This window comes from Triticum urartu, chromosome 6 (genome assembly GCF_003073215.2).
Source record: "Triticum urartu cultivar G1812 chromosome 6, Tu2.1, whole genome shotgun sequence".
NCBI classification, from domain to species: domain Eukaryota; kingdom Viridiplantae; phylum Streptophyta; class Magnoliopsida; order Poales; family Poaceae; genus Triticum; species Triticum urartu.
In genome coordinates, this window is record NC_053027.1 from 179,501,212 (window position 1) to 179,523,449 (window position 22,238).

The following is a 22,238-nucleotide window of genomic DNA, read 5'->3' on the forward strand; positions in this document are numbered from 1 at the left end:
GATAGTAACACTACTATCAGAGTTCGTCTTCCTCTTGAAGATCCATTTATTCTGAATGGCTCACCGATCATCGGGCAAATATAATCAAAGTCCATACTTTGTTCTCATACATGGATCCCATCTCAGATTTCATGGCCTCAAGCCATTTTGTAGAATCTGGACTCATCATCGCTTCCTCATAGTTTGTAGGTTCGTCATGGTCTAGTAACATGACTTCCAGAACATGATTACCGTACCACTCTGGTGCGGATCTTACTCTGCTTGACCTACGAGGTTTAGTAGTAACTTGATCTGAAGTTTCATGATCATCGTCATTAGCTTCCTCACTAATTGATGTAGGAATCACTGGAACTGATTTCTGTGATGAACTACTTCCCAATAAGGGAGCAGGTACAATTACCTTATCAAGTTCTACTTTCCTCCCACTCACTTCTTTTGAGAGAAATTTCTTCTCTAGAAAGGGTCCACTCTTAGCAATAAAGATCTTGCCTTCGGATCTATGATAGAAGGTGTACCCAGCAGTTTCTTTTGGGTATCATATGAAGACGCATTTCTCCGATTTGGGTTTGAGCTTATCAGGTTGAAACTTTTTCACATAAGCATCGCAACCCCAAACTTTAAGAAATGACAGCTTAGGTTTCTTGCTTAAACCACAGTTCATACAGTGTCGTCTCAATGGATTTTTAGACATGCCCTATTTAACGTGAATGTAGCTATCTCTAATGCATAACCCCAAAATGATAGTGGTAAATCGGTAAGAGACATCATAGATCGCACCATATCTAATAAAGTGCGGTTACGACGTTCGGACACACCATTACGCTGTGGTGTTCCGGGTGGCGTGAGTTGTGAAACTATTTCACATCGTTTCTAATGAAGACCAAACTCGTAACTCAAATATTCATCTCCATGATGAGATCGTAGAAACTTTATTTTCTTGTTACGATGATTTTCCACTTCACTCTGAAATTCTTTGAACTTTTCAAATGTTTCAGACTTATATTTCATCAAGTAGATATACCCATATCTTCTCAAATCATCTGTGAAGGTCAGAAAATAGCGATACCCGCCGCGAGCCTCAACACTCATCAGACCGCATACATCAGTATGTATTATTTCCAACAAGTCTGTTGCTTGCTCCATTGTTCCGGAGAACGGAGTCTTAGTCATCTTGCCCGTGAGGCATGGTTCACAAGCATCAAGTGATTCATAATCAAGTGATTCCAAAAGCCCATCAACATGGAGTTTCTTCATGCGCTTTACACCAATATGGCCTAAACGGCAATGCCACAAATAAGTTGCACTATCAATATTAACTTTGCATCTTTTGGCATCAATATTATGAATATGTGTATCACTACGATCGAGATTCAATAAACCGTTTATATTAAGTGTATGACCATAGAAGGTTTTATTCATGTAAACATAAAAACAATTATTCTTTGACTTAAATGAATAACTATATTGCAATAAACATGATCCGATCATATTCATGCTCAACGCAAACACCAAATAACATTTATTTTAGGTTCAACACTAACCCTGAAGGTAAAAGGAGTGTGCGATGGTGATCTTATCAACCTTGGAATCATTTCCAACACACATTGTCACCTTGCCCTTAACTAGTCTCTGTTCATTTTGCAACTCCTGTTTCGAGTTACTAATCTTAGCAACTGTAGTGGTATCAAATACCCTAGGGTTACTATGAACACTAGTAAAGTACACATCAATAACATGTATATCAAATATACTTTTGTTCACTTTTCCATCCTTCTTATCGGCCAAGTATTTGGGTTAGTTCCGCTTCCAGTGACCATTCCCTTTGCAGTAGAAGCACTCAATTCCAGGCTTAGGTCTAGCTTTGGGCTTCTTCACGGGAGTGGCAACTTGCTTGCCATTCTTCTTGAAGTTCCCTTTCTTTTCCTTTTCCCCCTTTTCTTGAAACTAGTGGTCTTGTTAACCATCAACACTTGATGCTCTTTCTTGATTTCTACCTTTGCCGGTTTTAGCATTGCAAAGAGCTCGGGAATCGTTTTCGTCATCCCTTGCATATTATAGTTGATCATGAAGTTCCAGTAACTTGGTTATAGTGACGAGAGAACTCTATCAATCACTATCTTATCTGGAAGATTAACTCCCACTTGATTCAAGCGATTGTAGTACTCAGACATTCTAAGCACATGCTCACTAGTTGAGCTATTCTCCTCCATCTTGTAGGCAAAGTACTTGTCAAAGGTCTCATACCTCTTAACATGGGCATGAGTCTGAAATACCAATTTCATCTCTTGGAACATCTTATATGCTCCATGGCGTTCAAAACGCTTTTGAAGTCCCGGTACTAATCCATAAAGCATGGTGCACTAAACTATAAAGTCGTCATCATACCGAGCTTGTCAAACGTTCATAACGTCTACTTCTACTCCTGCAATAGGTCCGTCACCTAGCGGTGCATCAAGGACATAATTCTTCTGTGCAGCAATGAGGATAATCCTCAGATCACGGAGCTAGTCCGCATCATTTCTACTAACATCTTTCAACATAGTTTTCTCTAGGAACATATCATAAATAAAACAGGGAAGCTATACGCGAGAAATTGATCTACAACATAGATATGCAAATACTATCAGGACTAAGTTCATGATAAATTTAAGTTCAATTAATCATATTACTTAAGAACTCCCACTTAGATAGACATCCCTTTAGTCATCTAAATGATCACATGATCCATATCAACTAAACCATGTTCGATCATCACGTGAGATGGAGAAGTTTTCAATGGTGAACATCACTATGTTGATCATATCTACTATATGTTTCACGCTCGACCTTCCGGTCTCAGTGTTCCGAGGCCATATCTGCATATGCTAGGCTCGTCAAGTTTAACCTGAGTATTCTGCTTGTGCAAAACTGGCTTGCACTCGTTGTATGTGAATGTAGAGCTTATCACACCTGATCATCACGTGGTGTCTCAGCACGAAGAACTGTCGCAACGGTGCATACTCAGGGAACACCTTGAAATTTTAGTAAGGGATCATCTCATAATGCTACCGTCGCACTAAGCAAAATAAGATGCATAAAAGATAAACATCACATGCAATCAAAATATGTGACATGATATGGCCATCATCATCTTGTGCCTTTGGTCTCCATCTACAAAGTACCGTCATGATCTCCATCGTCACCGGCATGACACCATGATCTCCATCATCTTGATCTCTATCAACGTGTCGCCACATGGTCGTCTCGCCAACTATTGTTTTTGCAACTATTGCTATCACATAGCGATAAAGTAAAGCAATTATATAGCGCTTGCATCTTATGCAATAAAGCGACAACCATAAGGCTCCTGCTAGTTGCTGATAATTTTAACAAAACATGATCATCTCATACAAAAATTTATATCTCATCACGTCTTGACCATATCACATCACAACATGCCCTACAAAAACAAGTTAGACATCCTCTACTTTGTTGTTGCAAGTTTTACGTGGCTGCTACGGGCTTCTAGCAAGAATCTGTAACGCCCTCGATGCGGCTATATCTCCCACGTGTCGAAGCACGACTTAGAGGCATAACCGCATTGAAAGCAATGTCGCAAGTGAGGTAATCTTCGCAAACAACCCATGTAATACATAAGGGAAAAGATACATAGTTGGCTTACAATCGCCACTTCACACAATTACATGAATAAAGCATTACATCAACCAGATACAATCAAGGTCCGACTACGGAACCAAAATAAAAGAAGAACCCCAAATGCGACAAGGTCCCTGAACGACCCCAACTGGGCTCCACTACTGATCAACTAGAACGAAACAACACAAAGGACAAGATCTTCATCGAGCTCCTCCTGAGCTTGGTTGCGTCAACTGCACAGTCTCGTCGGCACCTGCAAGCTGGTTTTGGAAGTATCTGTGAGTCACGGGGACTCAGCAATCTCACACCCTCGCGATCAAGACTATTTAAGCTTATGGGTAAGGTAAAGGTATGAGGTGGAGCTGCAGCAAGCGACTAGCATATATGGTGGCTAACATACGCAAATGAGAGCGAAAAGAGAAGGCAAAGCACGAACAAAGAACTATGATCAAGAAGTGATCCTAGAACAACCTACGTCGAACATAACTCCAACACCGTGTTCACTTCCCGGACACCGCCGAAAAGAGACCATCACGGTTACACACGCAGTTGACTCATTTTTATTAAGTTAAGGTTCAAGTTATCTACAACCGGACATTAACAAAATTCCCATCTGCCCATAACCGCGTGCACGGCTTTCGAAAGTTCAAATCCCTGCAGGGGTGTCCCAACTTAGCCCATGACAAGCTCTCACGGTCAACGAAGGAATAGACCTTCTAGCAGGAAGAACCGATCAGACTCGGAATCCCGGTTACAAGACATTTCGACAATGGTAAAACAAGTCCAGCAAGACCGCCCGATGCGCCGACATCCTGATAGGAGCTGCACATATCTCGTTCTCAGGGCAACACCGGATGAGTGCTCCGTACAACTAAAACCAGCCCTCAAGTTTCCCCGAGGTGGCACTGCAAAGGACTCTAGTTCAGACCAACACTTAGACAAGCACTGGCCCCGGGGGGGGGGGGTTAAAATAAAGATGACCCTCGGGATGCGCGACTCCCAAGGGAAAAAGGCTAGGTGGCGAATGGTAAAACCAAGGTTGGGCCTTGCTGGAGGAGTTTTATTCAAGGCGAACTGTCAAGGGGTTCCCATTATTACCCAACCGCGTAAGGAACACAAAATCCGGGAACATAACACCGATATGACGGAAACTAGGGCAGCAAGAGTGGAACAAAACACCAGGCATAAGGCCGAGCCTTCCACCCTTTACCAAGTATATAGATGCATTAATTAAATAAGATATATTGTGATATCCCAACAAGTAAACATGTTCCAACAAGGAACACCATCTCCATGTTCCAACAAGGAACAAAACTTCAATCTTCACCTGCAACTAACAACGCTATAAGAGGGGCTGAGCAAAGCGGTAACATAGCCAAACAGCGGTTTGCTAGGACAAGGTGGGTTAGAGGCTTGGTTCAACAATATGGGTGGCATGATAAGCGAGTGGTAGGTATCGCAGCATAGGCATAGCAAAAGAGCGAGCATCTAGCAAGCAAAGATAGAAGTGATTTCGAGGGTATGATCATCTTGCCTGAGATCCCGCAAGGAAGAAAAACGAGTCCATGAAGAAGACAAACGGATGTTGACAAACGGGTCCTCACAAAAGCGACATTATCGGAACCAACCCGAAGAAGCAAACACCGGAAAAGAAGCACACAACATAGTAAACAACCAACACATGAACATGGTATGAATATGCGAGATGCGGTATGCGATGCATATGCAAGATTTGACAAGGAATGCATGAACCTGGCCTCAACATGGAAATCCAAGTGTGCCACTGGAAATATGAGATGAAATCACTTGAAAACGATATAAAGAACGCCGGAAACGGAGCTACGGTTTGGAAATGGCAAGCAATTCAAATATGACATCGGTCTGCGATTTACAGCAAGTAGCCATCTAAAAGCAACACGATGAACATGCTACAACACCCAAACATGGCATCAAGATACACGACAGGAATCCATTCATGAAGCTTAACAAAAGTCTAGCAGTGAGCTACGGCCAATTCATCCATTAACAGGTTCAAACAAGCATGGCAAAAATGCATATGGTAAACAGATTTCAGACTTAGTGAAATTAACACTTGTCTGGAATTTCAGATCAGATAGCACTCTTTGGAGCAACAAAACTACATGCTACAGGACCTGAACATGGCAAAGTAAAGTATGTCATGGAGCTACTCAAAGAGCTTAACAAAAGTCCCTTAGTGACCTTGAGCCAAAAGGGATCAGAAAATACAATTGCAAGCATGTGAACATGGAAAAAACATAATCAGTTCTCAGACTTAGTGAAAACTGGAGCATGCTGAAACAGATATCAGGTAGGCATGTTTACGAGCTCGATGCACTCACTACAGAGCAAGTCATGACAAGCTAAGCATACACCCATCAAGAATACACAAAATTCAAGCTAGACATGGCAAGAACAATAGCATAGCATGCACGGATCAACTACAACATCCTCGGCAAAATCGCTAACAAGTAGACAATCTGCCCAGATTCACGAAATGACAAAAGTAGAGCTCGATTGACTCAAGCTAGGGTGCTCCATAATTGCAGACAAAGACATGTATGGATATAGCACTACAAGATTAACAAAACATCCTTACTAATCATCCTCAAAAGAGGCACGGATCACTAGGAAACAACATGAACATATGGCCATATGAGATAAACAGCTCAAGGACTTAGTGGAAATGCTAAGTCCCTGAAATCAGCATTAGCAAATGCCTCACTTTGTAAGCTCGTGCTAGTCACCACACACATCACAAAAATACATGGGTTGCACCTCTGGAAAGATGGCAAAACCCTTAAAAAAACATATGTAGAGCTCATGGGCATAACATGCACACAATAATCATGGCAAAATGACAAATATCTAAATGGAGCAGCAGATCTGACAAATAACTCAAGTCGCACTCTTCCAACAGCATTTCGGGTATCAAGATGAACTCAAATGAAAATGATGCAGTGAGATGAAATGATGTACTCTCTGAGATGAACATTTTGATATGCTATATGCCAAAAACGGAGCTACGAATGCGGAGTTATAGCATGTTGAACATGGATCCAGAGAGTAAATATTTTTGGGACTTCGGGAAAAACGAGGTCAACCTCTGTCAGATCCAGATCTGGCGCGGAGTTCGAGGTTCAACAAAAGTCATCGCCGGAGAGGAGGGAGATGGCCGGAGTGGAGGCGCCCGGCCGGATCCTGGCGCGGGTCGCCGGATCGGCGTCGGCGGCGTGCTGGAGAGGCGCGGGCGACGTGCGGAGAGAGCTCGGGCGGCGCGCTGCGGGTGCCGGCGTGGAGGCGCGGGCGACAGCGCCGTCGCGGGCGAGGGGCGGCGGCCGGCGCAGGCGAAGAGCGGCGGCGCGCGCGGGATTCGGCGGCGGAGCGGCGCGGGTGCTCCAGCGGGGGCGCGGCCCGGGGCGGGTCTGCCTCGGGCCCCGGCGGGCCTGGCGGTTGGCGCGGTGAAGTGGGGCGCGGCGCGGGCGACGTGGCGCAGCGGGATTGGAGGAGGGAGTCGGCGGAACTGATGTGTCGCCTCGCCATTGGCCGGGCGACGTGGCGGCTGGGTGGACGCGTCCGGCCACCGGGCGGACATGTCCGGTGGCGCGGGGAGGAGTGGATCTAGGGTTCATCCGCGATTTTTGGGGAGGGGATCACATATTTATAGGTAGAGGGAGCTAGGAGAGTCCAAATGAGGTGCGGTTTTCGGTCACGCGACCGTGATCGAACGACCGAGGTGATGGAGATGTCTTAGGCGGGTTTTGGGGAAAGATGGAGGGGTGTTGGGCTGCAACACACACGAGGCCTTTTCGGTCCCTCGGTTAACCGTTGGAGTATCAAACGAAGTCCAAATGGCACGAAACTTGACAGGCGGTCTACCGGTAGTAAACCAAGGCCGCTTGGCAAGTCTCGGTCCAATCCGGAAATGTTTAATCCCCACACACGAAAGAAAGGTAGAAATGACCACCTGAGGAGATAGGAGCGCCTGAATGCAAAACGGACAACGGGGAAAATGCTCGGATGCATGAGACGAACATGTATGCAAATGAAATGCACATGATGACATGATATGCAAATGCATGACACGCAAGCAATGACAAGGCAACAACAGCGAATAACTGGAGGACACCTGGCGCATCGGACTCGGGGCGTTACAGAATCGTTCTTACCTACGCATCAAAACCACAACGATTTTTTGTCAAGTGTGTTATTTTAACCTTCAATAGGGATCGGGTGTAGCCAATTTTGATTCAACTAATGCTGGAGAAACAGACACCCACTAGCCACCTATGTGCGAAGCACGTCAGTAGAACCAGTCTCATGAACGCGGTCATGTAATGTCAGTCTGGGCCGCTTCAACCAACAATACCAACGAATCAAAGTATGACATGCTAGTAAGCAGTATGACTATTATCGCCCATAACTTTTGTGTTCTACTCGTGCATATAACATCTACGCATAGACCTAGCTCGAATGCCACTGTTGGGAACACAGTATTTCAAAATTTTCCTACAATCATGCAAGATCTATCTAGGAGATGCATAGCAACAAGAGGGGAGAGTGTGTCCACGTACCTTCGTAGACCGAAAGCGGAAGCGTTAAGTAACGCAGTTGATGTAGTCGAACGTCTTCGTGATCCAACCGATCCAAGTACCGAACGCACAACACCTCTGTGATCTGCACACGTTAAGCTCGGTGACGTCCCTCAAACTCTTGATCCAGTTGAGGCCGAGGGAGAGTTTCGTCAGCATGACGGCGTGGTGACGGTGATAATGAAGTTACTGACGCAGGGCTTCGCCTAAGCACTACGACAATATGACCAAGGTGGAAAACTGTGGAGGGGGGGCACTGCACACGGCTAAGGCAAATCTTGAAGTGCATTTGGGGTGCTCCCCTGCTCATGCATATAAAGGAGGGGGGAAGAGGAGGCCAGCCTAGGAGGGGCGCGCCTATAGGGGGAGTCCAACTAGGATTCCCAATCCTAGTTGGAGTCCCCTTCCTTTTCCAAGAGGGGAGAGAGAGAAGGAGTAGGAGAGGGAAAATGAAAGAGAGGGGGCGCCTCCCCCTCCCTAGTCCAATTCGAACTTGCCATGGGGGGCGCGCGGCCACCCCTTGAGGCCCTTCTCTCCTTTCCCGTATGGCCCATTAAGGCCCACTACTTCCCCCGGCGAATTCCTGTAACTCTTTGGTACTCCAAAAAATACCTGAATCACTTGGAACCTTTCCATTGTCCGAATATAGCCTTCCAATATATCGATCTTTACATCTCAACCATTTCGAGACTCCTCGTCATGTCTGTGTTCTCATCCGGGACTTCGAACAACCTTCGGTACATCAAATCACATAACTCATAATACAAATCGTCATCGAACGTTAAGCCTGCAGACCCTACGGGTTCGAGAACTATGTAGACATGACTGAGACACATATCCGGTCAATAACCAATAGCGGAACCTAGATGCTCATATTGGCTCCTACATATTCTATAAAGATCTTTATCGGTCAAACCGCATAACAACATACATTGTTCCCTTTGTCATCGATATGTTACTTGCTCGAGATTCGATCATCGGTATCCTCATACCTAGTTCAATCTCGTTACCGGCAAGTCTCTTTACTCGTTCCGTAATGCATCATCCCGTAACTAACTCTTTAGTCAGATTGCTTGCAAGGCTTATAGTGACGAGCATTACCGAGAGGGCCCAAAGATACCTCTCTGACAATCGGAGTGATAAATCCTAATCTCAATCTATGCCAACTCAACAAACACCATCGGAGACACCTGTAGAGTATCTTTATAATCACCCAGTTATGTTGTGACGTTTGATAGCACACTAAGTGTTCCTCCGGTATTCGGGAGTTGCATAATCTCTTAGTCATTGTCGGCGTTCTGGGAACGGGGGTCCCCAGACTTGCCTGCCTGCGGCCTGCGGCGTGGCTCAAGTGGGGGCCCAGCGTGGCCCATCTTCATCAACGCAAGCTCAAGACCCTCGCGAGGGGCCAAGCCTCGCGGGGCGGACGACAAGAAGCTTCCTCAAGAGAGCGGCCTCATCAGGCAGGCTCGCGAGGAGGCGGAGAGATCAATGCAAGGGTACCTCGCGAGGAACCTGTGACGCAAGCCATGACGATCGAGGCCAGGCGAGCGCCGGCCTGCGCAGGGTCCTTGTTTCCCCTTTGGTGCAAAGGGGGCAAGCACAGGCCAAGGTATCAGGCAAATGTTACCATTCCAGTGCAACGAGACCAAGACCAGCCGGACGGTAGGACAGAGGTCACCGTGGAGCCCAAGATGGCGTCATCACCAGTGCTTTTGGCAGCCGAAGACCACCTTTGGTCAGGATAACTTGTACTAGATGTTCCCCTTCAAAATGGCCAAGTGTTGGCGCTCTTCCCGCTCAATTATTCAGGGAGAGGCCCAAGGCCTCAATAAATAGAGCTAGCCTCCACAAAGGAAGGGGCGACCCCCAGGACAGAAGAGAACGAGGAGAAACCCAGTAGAGACTAAGTAGAACACACTGCACCAGCTCAAGAACATCTCTCACGAGGCTGTTCTTCCCTTGTACTATTCATCATCAGCCCCTGAGGCAATCCACCACACCACACACTGGAGTAGGGTATTACACCACAACGGTGGCCCGAACCAGTATAATCCTCGTGTCTCTTGTGTTGTTCATCATTTCCATCTTAGTTCGCACGAGAGGATCGGACATAGATCGGTAGGGGAGAGATCTCCGCGCGCAGCCCAGTGTTCGAACCTCAAGGGTCTGCCGGACCCGAAATCCGACATTTGGCGCGCCAGGTAGGGGTGCGCCGGAGTCCTCCCTCCTGACGACCCGCTCTCCCTCGACATCGCATCCCGCCCTCATGGCGGACAACGCGCCGCCCGATCCAGCAACGGATGCCGACACTGGGGCCAGGGGGCTCCGGGCCTTGGCCCCCGCCTTGCGACAGGTGCAGTGGCCGCGCAAGTTCAGGCCCGAGATGCCGCCGCGCTACGACGGCACGACGGACCCGATGATTTTCCTGCTGGCGTACGAGGAGGCCGTCCTCGGAGCCAGGGGCGATGATCGGGTGATGGTCAACTGGTTACCCATGGCCCTCACCGGCATCCCGCGCGCGTGGCTCCTCCACCTGCCGACGACCTCTGTCACCTCCTGGGAGGAGCTGCGCGACCTCTTCCTCGCCCGTTTCGCCGCACTAGCACCGCCCGTCGTCGCAGCTCTCCTAGGTGGCTCCCAGGCACCACCCTCGAGCCATCACGTCAAGACGTTCACCCGCCGGATCAGCACCGCCTTCAAGCGCCGAGAAGCCTCCCCGGGCTGGGTGGCGCCCGAGGCCGATCTAACCTTTGACTCGGAGGACCACCCCTTCAACCCCATTGGTTCGGGCGCGCTCCCGATGCTGTGCACCCCCACCATTTGCCAAGTGGCCGTCACCAGGACCCTTATCGATGGTGGTGCCGGCCTCAACATGCTCTCGGTGGAGGCCTTCAGCCTCCTCCACGTGCCACTAGAGCGGCTCTGACCCAGCAGGCCTTTCTCGGGCGTCGGAGCCGGTTCCACCGCCTCCTTGGGGTAGATCCACCTCCCAGTGACCTTCAGCACCTGTGACAACTTCCGCACGGAGCTGATCGACTTCGACATCGCCCCATCGGCCTCCCCTACAACGCCATCCTCGGCTATCCGACCCTGGCTCGGTTCATGGCAGCAACTCACCCGGCGTACAACCTCATGAAGATGCCCGGGAGCAGCGGCGTCCTCACCGTGTCAGGAGACACAAGGGATGCGCTGCAGGTGCTCCAACTTGTTTTTAGGGGGCGGCCGCGGTGGCGCAACCCACTGGCACCGACGCCCTTGAGCCCAAGGGGGCTGCGCTGGCTAAAAAGAAGCAGTTGTTCACCCAAGACAAGGCAGAAACCAAGCAGGTACCAGTCGATGAGGACGGGTCCGCTAGCGCCACCTTCACCATAGGGGCCAACCTCGAGCCCGAGCAAGAGAAAGCCCTGATCGGTTTCCTGCGTGCGAAAAAGAAGGTGTTTGCGTGGGAACCTGATCAGTTAGCAGGGGTCCCAAGGGAAGTGATTGAGCATCACCTCAACGTGTGCCCCAATGTGCGCCCCGTGAAGCAGAAGGTAAGGCGACAGTCTACTGAGAAACAAGCTTTCATCGTTCAAGAGACCCGGAAGCTAGAGGCGGCAGGAGTTATCCGCGAGGTCCACTACCCTGATTGGCGGGCTAATCCGGTCGTTGTGCCAAAAAGGGAGGAAAGGAGCGCATGTGCGTCGACTTCACCAACCTCAACAAGGCCTGCCCGCAGGATCCATTTCCGCTCCCCCGCATTGACCATATAGTCGACTCCACCGCACAGTGTGACCTATTGTGCTTCCTAGATGCCTTCTCGGGCCATCACCAGATCAAGATGGCGGTAGAAGACGTGGAGAAGACGGCCTTCTTGACCCCGTGTGGAGTGTACTGCTATACGTGCATGCCATTTGGGTTGCGTAATGCAGGCGCGACCTTTCAGCGGCCTTATGCACATCGCCTTAGGCCGGCAGCTCGGGAGGAACGCAGAAGCTTACGTCGATGACATTGTGGTGAAGTCTTGTGAGGCAAGGAATCTGATACAGGACCTGGAAGAAACCTTCGCGAGCCTCAACGAAGTGGACGTTCGACTCAACCCGGAGAAGTGCGTGTTTGGGTTCCCCTCAGGCAAGCTCCTGGGTTTCCTCGTATCCCATAGGGGCATCGAGGCCAACCCGGAGAAGGTCAAGGCAGTCAAAGACATGAGCCTGCCAAGGACCCTCAGAGAAATGCAGAAGCTCACCGGGTGTGTAACTGCGCTGGGGCGTTTCATCTCTAAGCTGGGGGAACGAGCGCTGCCCTTCTTCAAGCTGATGAAGAAAAAGGGCCCCTTCGAATGGACTGAAGAGGCCGACAAGGCATCCCAAGACCTCAAGAGGTACCTTACCAGTCCACCAGTGATGGTAGCTCCGCGTCCTCGGGAGCCCCTGGTGCTCTACCTTGCGGCCACCCCCTACTCCGCTAGCGCAGCCCTGGTAGCGGTCAGGGAGGAGCGCTGTGCCAAGGCCGCATCAACCGTCCGAACTGAAGCGAAGCAGAGCCAGGAGGGCCTCGCGAAGGCCGCAACCGCAGCCAGAAAGGAACAACCGCGGCAGAAGAACGCACGTGGAGCAGGAGAGGCCCCTTCAGGCGACCAAGCACTGGGAGCTCCGTCGTCTCAAGAGACGCCTCGACCTCTGGAGGATGCAAGCAGTGCCAGCACCCTCAACCTCGTCGAGCACCCCGTGTATTTCGTTAGCATAGTGCTACGGGACGTGAGGGCACGATACCCCATGCCTCAAAAGCTCCTCCTCGCGCTATTGGTGGCCTCACGCAAGCTGCGGCACTACTTCCAAGGCCACCCCATCAAGGTCGTCTCGGCATACCCCTTTGAGAGGGTACTCAGGAGCCCCAACTCAGCTGGAAGGGTTGCTGAATGGAACATTGAGCTACAGGCATTTCAGCTAGAATTCAGTATGACCAGAGTCATCAAGGGAGCCGCGCTAGAGGATTTCGTGGCAGAATGGGCAGAAGCACTGGGTCTCGAGGCAGGCGAAGACCGATCACTTTCCCCGGCAAGTGAAGCACTGGATGGCTGGGTCATGGACTTTGATGGGGCGTTCTCCCGAAACGGTGCGGGAGCTGGCGCAGTGCTCGTATCCCCTACCCAGGACAAACTCTAATACGTCGTGCAACTTTGCTTCCAGCACGAAGAAAAGGTCTCCAACAACATAGCGGAGTACGAAGGCCTAATAGCAGGCTTGAAGGCCGCAACTGCCTTAGGGGTGAAGCGCCTCATCATCAAGGGTGATTCACAGCTCCTCGTCAACTTCTCCAACAAGATATACGAGCCAAAGGACGAGCACATGGAAGCCTACCTCGCTGAGGTTCGCAAGATGGAGAAACAGTTCTAGGGACTGGAGTTGCAGCAGGTGCCTCGCGGCACCAATCAGGAGGCTGACGAGATTGCCAAGAGGGCATCTAGGCGGCTGCCTCAGTAGCCTGGCGTCTTTGAGGAGCGGCTCTTCAAACCCTCGGCGGTGCCGTCGCTATCGCGCACGGCACAACCAAGGGAGGAGCTCTCTCAGCCGCCTACCTCAGGAGCCTCGGTCTGCGGCCCAGCCTCAGGGGCACACCTGCTCCTGGCGTTAGAGCCTCAGGAAGGGTGTTGGATCCCGGAGGTCAAGAACTACCTGATGCAAGGGACTCTGCCGGAGAATGAGGAGGAGGCGGAGCGTGTGGCGCGGCAGGCCACGGCTTATTGCATCCAGGATGGCGAGCTCTACAGGAAGCGACCAAATGACATGTCCCTACGCTGCATCTCCCGAGAGCAAGGGAAGGAGCTATTGGCGGACATACACGGCGGAGACTGCGGGCACCACTCGTCGTCACGGACCCTCGTCGGCAAGGCGTTCCGTAGTGGATTCTATTGGCCCACAGCACTCAACGACGTCGTTGAGCTTGTGAAGGCTTGCGAGGCCTGCCAGTTTCATGCTAAGCAGATCCATCAGCCTACGGGGGGTCTACAGACTATACCCCTCTCATGGCCGTTCGCAGTTTGGGGGCTCGACATTCTGGGCCCGTTTCCTCGGGCGCCAGGGGGTATCACTACCTCTACGTCGCCGTGGACAAATTCACCAAGTGGGCTGAGGTGGAAGCCGTCCGCACTATCCCGGCAGGCTCAGCGGTCAAATTCATCAAGGGCCTCGTGAGCCGATTTGGGGTGCCCAATCGCATCATGACCGACAATGGTTCGCAATTCACCAGCAATCTCTTCAAAACGTACTGTGCTAACCTTGGAATGCAGATATGCTACGCTTCGGTAGCACACCCCCAGAGCAACGGCCAGGCCGAGCGGGCCAACGCGGAGGTCCTGAGGGGCCTCAAAGCCAGGACCTTCAAGAAGAAGCTGGAGGCCTGCGGCAGGGGCTGGTACGACGAGCTCCAGTCCGTGCTGTGGTCAATCCGCACAACTGCGACCAAACCAACTGGCGAGACCCCGTTCTTCCTCGTCTACGGAGCAGAGGCTGTCCTCCCTCACGAGGTCAGGCGTCGCTCCGCATGGGTCTTGGCGTTCGATGAGACGCAACAGGACGCCATGCGGGGGACGGATCTCATGCTGGGGGAGGAACGCCGTCGAGAAGCTGCGCTGCGAGCGGCAAGGTATCAACAGGCGCTGCGACGATACCACTGCCGCAACATACGCCCCAGAACTCTTGAGGTAGGGGATCTCGTGCTCAGACGGGTTCTCTCCAGGGAGGGGCTGCACAAGCTCTCTCCCATGTGGGAGGGCCCGTTCAAGGTTGTTCATGTCTCCAGGCCTAGCTCGGCGCACTTGGAGACCACGGAGGGGGTACCCATCCAGAACGCGTGGAACATTCAACATCTCCAGAGGTTCTATCGCTGAGCAAGGCCTAACGCCTAGGAAAGGCCCGGTGCCTGTGAAGAAGGCCAATGCCTGTGAAGCTATCGCGTTTTGGGAAAGGCCCGGTGCCTGTGAAGAAGGCAAACGCCTGTGAAGCTCGCCTCCCGTGACACTCTCACGTAATAATGAGTGGGGCTGTACACGCCCCGGAGTCTCCGGAGTGCCGCCCTTGGGCCTCGGGGGCTCCCGCCCACGCCCAGTGGCAGCACTTAGATCCGCGCTGGTGAGAAGACGCCGAAGACTAGAATAGGTGTCGGACGCGGCTTTTTCATTTGCTTTCTGCAGTTGGCGTGTTTATTCCCGTTTGAAGTCTTATTGGAGTTGTTGGCATTTTTGGCTTGTGACTCTTTGTCTTTCTCGCTCGCTTGCCTCGTTTTCTCTCGTGCATGTCTCGCGAGGGAGTCGCGGGCGCCCTCGCGAGTGTTTTCTGCCCCGATCGTTTGGAGCTTCCCTATCCGAGTCCTCTGCGGGAGCACCCCTCCCAGTCCGTGCCCCACGGGGATCGCGACACGAGCGCAGGACCTAGGCTGACCGCCCCCACAACCAAGACTGTAAGCTACCCCTCTAACTAATCCTTGCAGGGCTTGAAGTGCACGGCGAGGCCTCAACCTCCGGAGGCGAGGATCGCGTCAAGCTCCACCAAGCTCAAATGACCCCCGCACATGGACACGCAGCACGGAACATAGCGCAGAAATGGCAAAAGCAACGCGACACTTGACATCAACAGTTCTAAAACGCCCCCACGAGGCCCTGTACTACCTTCTTCTTACGTAGGAAAGGAAGGAAACAAAATGGACATGACCTGTCCAACACCAACCTACAGCAAAATCTCGAGCTGCTCCTAGGGATCAGGCGAACGCCTCCTCTCGCTTCACCAGGGCGCGGCGGCGGGTGGACCCGCTTCCTTCACCCAGGCGAGCACGACAACGCAGGGGCTGGTCGTGGCCACCGCTGGAGGAGCTGCTGCCTAAGGGGGAGTCGCCAAAACTTGGCGAACCTCGAGCACCGCCGCCTGTACGCCAGTCGCCATCTTCATCCTGGTCAGTGCCGGGGCTGGGCAGGCGGCCGCGGTCGTTGTCTTCAGGGAAGCACCTGGCACGGTGACCATCTTCCCCAAACACCCTCATGTAGAGGGTGGCATCGCCATCGAACTTGAAGTACAGGGTACACCACCGGCCCAGGCCGCGCGTGGGGGCAAATGTTTGCCAGCCGCGCGTCAGGGCCCCGTTCCCAGAGACGGAGACCTCCAGTGAAGCCCAGGAGGCCCTGCTGCAGCAGCCGTCTACCTGGAGCCAGAAGCCGCACTGAGCGCTAGCCGGCAGTTCATCTATGAAGAAACATGGGAGCTGGAGCCGGGTGTTGGATGGGTCCGCCGACCACACGACGAACTCCGGCAGCACCTCCGCAAAGCGGAAGCGTGGTCTAGGGGGCGCACACCCATGGCGTGCCCCCCGTTGGCAACCGGACACTCACCACCACGCAGGGAACCGCCTCCATGACCGCGGGAGGCTACCACGGGGACCGTGGTGTACTTGCGAGGGCGGCCTCGGCCGCGCTTGGTCGGGGGAGGGTCAGGCCTTGCCCGGGGGGCCTTTCCTTTCTCCGCGGCCGAGAATCTCTTTCGGGCCATGGGGACGGCGATTAGCCAAGAAGAAGAAAAGGAGCAGCAAGAAGGGATGGACTAAAGGGGCTCGCCCAGCCCCATACTTATAGCCGGAGGAGGCCAACCGCCGAGCGCCACGATCGCAGGTAATCATGACCGGTTTCTCTGCATGCAGGGACTTGTCAAGTCGTGCGCTCACCGAGGCATCGTGGGAAGCGCATACGCCCATGTCCAATCAACCTTCATGCGGTACCCAAGGCCGCAGGCTGTTAGGGCCCGCGGCACTTCGCGCTTGCCACTTCGCTTCTCTGCTAAGCCAAGCCCGCGTGCGCCTTGGGCCCGGGGGGTACTGTCGGTGTTCTGGGAAAAGGGGTCCCCAGACTTGCCTGCCTGCGGCCTGCGGCGTGGCTCAAGTGGGGGCCCAGCGTGGCCCATCTTCATCAACGCAAGCTCAAGACCCTCGCGAGGGGCCAAGCCTCACGGGGCGGACGACAAGAAGCTTCCTCAAGAGAGCGGCCTCATTAGGCAGGCTCGCGAGGAGGCGGAGAGATCAATGCAAGGGTACCTCGCGAGGAACCTGTGACGCAAGCCATGACGATCGAGGCCAGGCGAGCGCCGGCCTGCGCAGGGTCCTTGTTTCCCCTTTGGTGCAAAGGGGGCAAGCACAGGCCAAGGTATTAGGCAAATGTTACCATTCCAGTGCAACGAGACCAAGACCAGCCGGACGGTAGGACAGAGGTCACCGTGGAGCCCAAGATGGCGTCATCACCAGTGCTTTTGGCAGCCGAAGACCACCTTTGGTCAGGATAACTTTTACTAGATGTTCCCCTTCAAAATGGCCAAGTGTTGGCGCCCTTCCCGCTCAATTATTCGGGGAGAGGCCCAGGGCCTCAATAAATAGAGCTAGCCTCCACAAAGGAAGGGGCGACCCCCAGGAGAGAAGAGAACGAGGAGAAACCCAGTAGAGACTAAGTAGAACACACCGCACCAGCTCAAGAACACCTCTCGTGAGGTTGTTCTTCCCTTGTACTATTCATCATCAGCCCCTGAGGCAATCGACCACACTACACACTAGAGTAGGGTATTACACCACAACGGTGGCCCGAACCAGTATAATCCTCGTGTCTCTTGTGTTGTTCATCATTTTCATCTTAGTTCGCATGAGAGGATCGGACGTAGATCGGTAGGGGAGAGATCTCCGCGCGCACCCCAGTGTTCGAACCTCAAGGGTCTGCCGGAACCCGAAATCCGACAGTCATAGGAACATGTATAAGTCATGAAGAAAGCAACAACAACAAAATAAATGATCATAGTGCTAAGCTAACGTATGGGTCTTGTCCATCACATCATTCTATAATGATGTGATCCTGTTCATCAAATGACAACACATGTGTATGGCTAGGAAACTTAACCATCTTTGATTAACGAGCTAGTCAAGTAGAGGCATACTAGGGACACTATGTTTGTCTATGTGTTCACACATGTATCAAGTTTCCGGTTAATACAATTCTAGCATAAATAATAAACATTTATCATGATATAAGGAAATATAAATAACAACTTTATTATTGCCTCTAGGGCATATTTCCTTCAAAATAGTACATAGTTCAACAACATTAAGCATACTCAAGCGTACATATATAGTTCGATCCATCCCACATCTCATCTCACAGGCCGGCACGATCCTGAAGCTTCTCCAGGTACTCGGAGTATGCGCCGTGCGCCACCCCGCGAGAATACTTCTGCTTGAAGGAGCCAACGGCCTGTCCTCTTACATGCGCCAGAACACTTAGATACGCGTCATGAAGCTTCTGGTTGCAAAATGGGTATCCATAGCCATTGTTCTAGGTCCTAATATGCCTGTTATGCATTCCCGCATAAAGCTCCCTCAGGATTTGCCTGTTGTACCTCCTCTGGACATCTTCATCCTCGCTGTCCACATTGTCAGACAACACCTATACAAATAGTAAAACAAATTTGGCATCAAATCAATGATTACATGTCGTGAACTAGGATTAGGAATTTATGGCTATTTATTTATACATATCCAGAGATTATGGTTCGATTTTTAAGCACAATCGTCTATGTATAGACCAATCTTGAAGAAAATAATGGCACAAACATATGTAGGTCATTGAAAATCAATTGTCAAGCCCTGGCTAGGAATTATTAGCACGAACACTAACCCTAGTCGGATTACTAGCAGAAATCATTTGTACTGATGAAACTACTAATCACTTATCACATGTACCATTCAAACAATCAATACACTACATGGATCTAATGAAACTTACTCAGATTTCATGGATTGGGAGAACATAACCATAGGATTTCTATTCCAAAAAGGGGAAGGCAGGAGTAACCAGAGAAACCCTATGATCTATTTGACACATAAATGGGTATAGATGACTAACCAGCCGTCCGTCGTCGCCGGAGTGGTCGTCGGAGTCGTCGCCGGAGTCGGTGTGGAACTCCGCCTCCAGCTGTGGAAGCTCGACACCATCGACGACGTCAGGGTGCAGCGATAACTCACCAGCGGTGAAGGCAACCTCTGTCTCCATCTCCGCGCCATGCTCCGGTGCTTTAGCAGCCCCGGCGTCACCACTCCCTCTGATGGGGCGCTTCGGCGGTATCCTCACACACTGACGGCTTTGAGGACTGAGAGCGGCGTTGAGGATGCAAGTGGAGAGAGAGGATTGTGTGTGCGTAGCGAGGATGGGGGGTGCGGCCACTCGGGCGCACCATTAATATGGAGTAGTGGGAGTTGTGGGAGAGAGGCGGGCGGCAGTCAAACCGATGACTCACCTCCCGGTGAGCCCGCACACCAGACTGCTAGCATGCCTACCAAAGTTTCACACAACTACTCGCATGCCTCCCGATGACACTGGGCAGCGAGCATGCCTCTGTCAGTTCACACACCTGCACGCACGCCTCCCCGTCTGCCTGTGCGGTGGACGCATCCCGTCAACTCACGCCTGCTCGCATGGCACACGGGTCGCGCGACGGCCCGTATATTGTTTTTCTATTTGGATGATTAATGCTGTCGGTTTATTGCTTAACCGAAGCATGGCACGTATCCATTGTTGGTCTAACGCTCACGGTTCGAATAAATAATCCGTTTGGGATATTGGTTCCCAGTTATTAATAATCTCTCGTCTGTAATTAGATAAAGATTACATCAAAACTGGTCTCAAATTTGTCAAAAAAGTACAATGCCACTTTGTATTGCTGTCCATATGACAACACGATAAGTTTCATGAACTTCAAGTAAGTTTTGGATGCACTAGAATTTAGAAATCAAGATTCTCAATGTTTGAAATTTGTTGCATGGGGAGTAAACATGCACCCAGTGAGACACATGTGTTTTTTCAATCCATTTAGGTGCACTATCACGTGTGCATGTAGCTCAAATTTGATTTTTGCACATTATACTCGTAGAAAATCAATCAATCTATGTACTAAAACTTCTTAATGATCTCTGTGATTTTTTTGAAATTAAAACGTCCCTCCTTTGGTAACATGTATGTTCACTACGGGATAATTAATTTAACATGCATCATAGTTGTGGTAGATTCGCGGTGTGTGTGTGTGTGCGTGTGGGTGTGTGTGCGTCTGGGACTGGCGGGTGGCTCGCAGTACACTAGGAGTTGTGAGCCACCGTGTGGGTTGGCCGTTTTGTTAGGCAGGCCGGTGCCACATCAGAGTCGTGAAATCGTTATTTAAAACATTACACAACCCTATCATACATAAATGTTTTGGCCACATGCAGTCGATGGTTGTCCTACACGACACTCGATACTCGTGTGTGACGCTTTCTGTGGGCCCGCGAGGTCGTCGTCCATCACTTTGACGAACAACCGGCAGTGTGGTTAATTTGACCAGCAAGGTAGAATCTTTTTTGTTTGTGTTACGGTGGTATATAGTATGCGTCGAAGAGGTGGGAGGGGATTAGCATATATACTATATGTACGCGTCCGTGAACAAGTACACCTCACTCAGTGTCAGGACTTTTTGGTTTCCGAGGCACGTGCCACATCAAAATTGTGAAATTGGTCATTCAATCATCACACAACACCTTTTTGGGCCACATGCATATCCTAGCTAGGACACTCATGTGTGACGCTTCCATCTGTGGGCCCACGAGGCCATTGTCGATGCATGCATGCATCACTTTGACCTACATCGGGAGAGGTTAATTAATTTCACCATCGATGAGGATTCTTTTGGGTTGTACATATATTATGGCAGGAGCATATAGTATGCGGTGAAGAGGGGGGAAGGGGACCATCATATGTAGTACGCTTGATATGAACCTTGCTCTGTGTGGGTGCATGGTTTACGGTTTTTGAGGCATGTGGCACATAAAAGTTGTGCATTTTGGGTATTCAACATATATATGTTTGGCCCACATGCAAAGCAGTGGTCGTTTTCCTCTCGCACCCACTTAAGCGGTTATCAGCGATATCGATGATTTCCATTTGTGGGCCCGCTTGGTCCATCACTACTTTTTTCCTAACAACAAGAGAGGTTAATTTGACTTAGGAGGGGATTATTATTTTTGCTCTGGGATGACATGCATGATATAGCTTGAGCACACACACATGCATGTGTACGCATGAATCCCTCCCATCGAGTCGAAGTGGCTAGTACAATGACACATCATGAACCGATCTCGCTTTGTGTGGGGAGCTAGTGTATGATTTTTGACACACGCGCCACATCAATTTTGTGTATTAAAACATGCATGCATGCATCACCTCCATACATATGCATGTAGTGGTTGCCTTCAAACGGTACACTCCCTCGCGTGGTTATCGGCGGCAAGCCTATATATTCATGGGCCCGCATGGACATCCATGATCACCTGACCAACAACAGGATAGATTACCATGGAGGATTCTTCATTTGGTTTGTGTTATCATAGTATAGGTCATGGTGAGATTCAGACCTAATTAAGTTTGAGCGCAAATACTATGCATGCATGCATGAATCCCCGTCGTTGGCTTGAAGTGTGGCGTAACAGACATATGCATCGTCAACCTAACCCTCACCTGGTCTGGGGATTTCTAGTTTGAAATCACGGTGCCACATCAAAGTTGTTTCATTGTTACTCAAAAACACACCTTTCCATACATATGTTTGGGCCACACATGCAGTGGTTGTCTTCGGGGACTAGCTACTTGCGTGATTATTGGCGAGCTAGCTCATCTCCGGGGTCGCATGGACGGCCATCACTTTGACCAACAACAAGAGAGAGGTTGTACGACCAAGGTGGATTATTCTTGGTCCGTTTTACGATCCATCTTGGTGAGATATATGCCTCTCTGGCCCGCCGACTGAAATTGTGTGTGTGTGTGGGGGGGGGGAGTTGCTACTTCGCACTTTGCTAGGTGAACCTCGGTTGGGGGGGGCATGCCATTCATAGCTTAGGATTCCCTTTGTGCGACACGAGGGAGGGGGGGGCTGCTAGCTACTTCGCACTTTGCTAGGTGAATCTCGG